Source organism: Phragmites australis, chromosome 21 (genome assembly GCF_958298935.1).
Source record: "Phragmites australis chromosome 21, lpPhrAust1.1, whole genome shotgun sequence".
NCBI classification, from domain to species: domain Eukaryota; kingdom Viridiplantae; phylum Streptophyta; class Magnoliopsida; order Poales; family Poaceae; genus Phragmites; species Phragmites australis.
This window is the reverse complement of record NC_084941.1, coordinates 3,563,249-3,566,975: the sequence shown is the minus strand read 5'-3', so window position 1 is coordinate 3,566,975 and position 3,727 is coordinate 3,563,249. Positions and strand designations below refer to the sequence as shown.

The window sequence follows — 3,727 nt, the reverse complement described above, 5'->3', positions numbered from 1 at the left end:
TATAGGTAGAGATAAATCTGGCATGGCTATAGATAGTAGTTTGTTCCTATGTTTCAGGAGTAGATACCGGCCAGACTCTCCTATATATTCCATCTTGTAATCTCGCCCTATTCAAGGGGGCTAATCAACACGCAATCCCGTCGCACCGTCGACGTTCCCCAGTGCCTCTGATTCATCACATGGTGTCAGAGCTTGCGTGATCATCCATGGCTAGCTCATCTTCCACCACCACCAATTCGCTGTTCGGCTTCCCCATCTCGGAGAAGTTGAACAAGCAGAACCACATACTTTGGTCGGCGCAAACCCTAGTGGCAATCCGCGGCGCACGACTTGAGGGACATATCAACGGCAAGACCGCAGTCCCCGCTCAAGAAATCGACGGCAAGCAAGGCGACGTCGTGGTGAAGATCCCGAATCCAGCCTATGAAGAATGGTTTGCCGCGGATCAACAGGTCCTCGGCTTTCTGTTTGCATCTCTTTCGAAAGAGGTGTTGACTCAGGTGGCTACCGCAAGCACGGCAGCACAGGCATGGAAGGAGATCCAAGACACCTTCGCATCCAAATCCCGCACGCAGAAGATCAACGTGCGTCTGGCCTTAACGACAACACGGAAGGGAAATCTGTCTGTCACCGAGTATGTCATGAAGATGAAGGCCTTTGGAGATGAACTTGCGGCTTCAGGCAAGCCGATCGATGATGATGACCTCGTGGCATATATTGTCAATGGTCTTGATGAAGATTTTGAACCTGTTGTATCCGCAATTGTGGCTAAGAATGAATCTGTCATAGTTGCTGAACTTCACTCACAACTTTTGGGCTTTGAAAACAGATACAATCTCAGGCAGGCGGCAAACCTTGCATCGGCAAACGGTGCAAATCGTGGAGGACGCGGTGGATTCCCATCGCGTGGAGGAAACAACCGTGGCCGCGGGGGCAACACTCGCGGTGGCCGCGGTTCACCTGCTGGAGCTCCATCGGGAGGACGTGGACGTGGGCGCGCCGGTCCGGACAATCGCCCGGTGTGCCAGGTTTGCCACAAGAGGGGGCATGTTGCCGCTGATTGTTGGCATAGGTATGACGAGAACTACGTTCCAGAAGACAGGAGTGCGGGTGCTGCTGGTCATGCTTACGGTGTTGATACCAATTGGTATGTTGACACTGGAGCAACAGACCACATAATCGGCGAACTGGAGAAGTTGTCATCACATGAGAAGTACAAGGGCAACGAACAGATCCACACCGCAAGCGGTGCAGGTATAAAAATTAAGCATATTGGTCATTCTGTTATCCCTACTCCCACTCGTCCTTTGCACTTGAAAAATGTCCTCCATGTTCCACAAGCAGCAAAAAGTCTTGTTTCTGCCTCACGCCTTGCCGCTGATAATTATGCTTATCTTGAAGTTCACCCTAAGTATTTTTTTATTAAGGATCGGGCCACAAAGAACACACTTCTTAAAGGATGGCGTTGTCGAGGCCTCTACCCCCTTCCTTCAGGATCTTCGGAGAAGCAAGTGTGTAGTGTCATGCCATCTTTTGCAAGGTGGCATAGTCGTTTGGGTCATCCCTCCACTCCTATTGTTACTAGAGTTGTTAATGGTTACAAGCTCCCATGTTTAGCTACATCCAATAAAAGAGTCAGTTTGTCATGCATGTCAGCAGGCCAAGAGCCACCAGTTACCTTTTAATAGGTCCTCAAGTGTTTCCTCACATCTTTTGGAACTTGTTCACTCTGATGTCTGGGGTCCTGCCCCTGATTCTGTTGGAAGAAAAAAATATTATGTTAATTTTGTTGATGATTATAGTAAATTTACCTGGATTTTCCTTCTTAAACGCAAATCTGAAGTTTTCCAGAAATTCCAAGAGTTCCAAAGTCTTGTTGAACGACAATTTGATCGTAAAATTCTTGCAATGCAAACTGACTGGGGTGGAGAATATGAAAAACTACACACTCTTTTTCAGAAAATTGGTATCTCTCATCAGGTGTCTTGCCCACACACTCATCAGCAAAATGGTGCTATAGAGAGAAAGCATCGTCACATAGTAGAAGTTGGCCTGGCTCTGTTGGCACATGCATCCATGCCTCTTAAATTTTGGGACGAGGCCTTTCTTGCTGCAGTTTACCTTATAAATCGTTTACCTAGCAAGGTCATTCAGTTTGAGACCCCCCTAGAACGCCTGTTTCATCAAAAACCAGATTACTCTTCTCTTCGTGTTTTCGGTTGTGCCTGTTGGCCAAACCTTCGCCCTTATAATTCTCATAAGTTGCAATTCCGGTCAAAACAGTGCGTCTTTCTTGGTTTTAGTCACCTTCATAAAGGTTTCAAATGCCTTGATGTCTCTACTGGACGGGTCTATGTGACTCGTGACATTGTATTTGATGAAAACATTTTTCCTTTCTCTCAATTGCATCCAAATGCTGGTGCTCGCCTTCGTGTAGACGTGTCTCTTCTTCCCTCTGAATTAATCCCTGTGGGAGTAGAGCAGAATGTGCCTTTGCTTAATTTTTTACCTAACCATAACAAGTGTTCTAGTGCTGATGCTACAGGAGCTGAATTTTTTGGTACAAATTCCAGGGTTCCTAGTGCATTACCAGTCTTGGCGGGAGAATCCCTCTCGGGATCACCGTCATCCACCTCAGTATCAGCGCCGGTGCAGCCCGAGGATGCTGCGTCGTCCGAGGAGCTACCCACCCACTCGGAGCCTGCCGCGTCGCCAGCCAACAGCACATCTGCTCCATCGACAGCCGACAACGCTGACGTCGTGCTTCACCCGACCGTGCAGCATGCTCCTGATGGTGACACCTCCACGGCAGTCGAAGCACCCGGGGGATCGTCTGTGGCAGCCGACTCTCCAGTGCAGCCTTCGCCTGTTCCACGTCCAAAGACTCGTCTTCAGAGCGGCATCCGAAAGGAAAAGGTATACACCGATGGCACAGTTAAATATGGTTGTTTTACATCATCTGGTGAACCTCAGACCCTAGATGAAGCTTTAGGAGATAAAAATTGGAAAGAAGCTATGGATGTGGAGTACACAGCACTAATGAGAAATAAAACTTGGCACTTGGTTCCTCCTCACAAGGGCACTAATATTATAGACTGTAAATGGGTATATAAGATTAAAAGAAAGTCTGATGGGAGTCTAGATAGATACAAGGCCAGGCTAGTTGCAAAAGGTTTCAAACAGAGGTATGGTATAGATTATGAAGATACTTTCAGTCCAGTTGTTAAAGCTGCTACTATCAGAATTATTTTATCTCTTGCTGTGTCAAAAGGGTGGAGCTTACGTCAGCTTGATGTTCAGAATGCATTCCTTCATGGTGCGCTTGAAGAAGAGGTCTATATGAGACAACCTCCAGGGTATGAAGATTCTTCTTTACCTCATTATGTGGTTAAGCTAGATAAAGCCTTGTATGGACTCAAGCAGGCACCAAGAGCATGGTACTCAAGGTTAAGCACAAAGCTACAAGAGTTAGGCTTTATCTTCTCAAAGGCTGACACCTCTTTATTCTTCTACAGAAAAGGAGATGTCGCTATGTTTGTGCTCATTTATGTGGATGACATAATTGTGGCTAGTTCTATGCAGAGTGCAACATCAGCTTTGTTACAGGATCTGAAGAAAGAGTTTGCTCTAAAAGACCTTGGTGATTTACACTATTTTCTTGGTATTGAGGTGAACAAAGTTTCTGATGGCATAGTTTTAACACAAGAAAAGTATGCGTCTGATGTGA

The 3,727-nt window shown here is 46.6% G+C and overlaps 1 non-coding gene across 1 annotated transcript; it reads left to right on the top strand.

The window, feature by feature from the left end:
- The first annotated feature begins 686 nt into the window (after positions 1 to 686).
- Positions 687 to 825, top strand: LOC133904182 (small nucleolar RNA Z247). Its single transcript, XR_009907417.1, has one exon. It is a non-coding gene; the product is annotated as a small nucleolar RNA Z247 (small nucleolar RNA).
- The last annotated feature ends 2,902 nt before the right edge of the window (positions 826 to 3,727 follow it).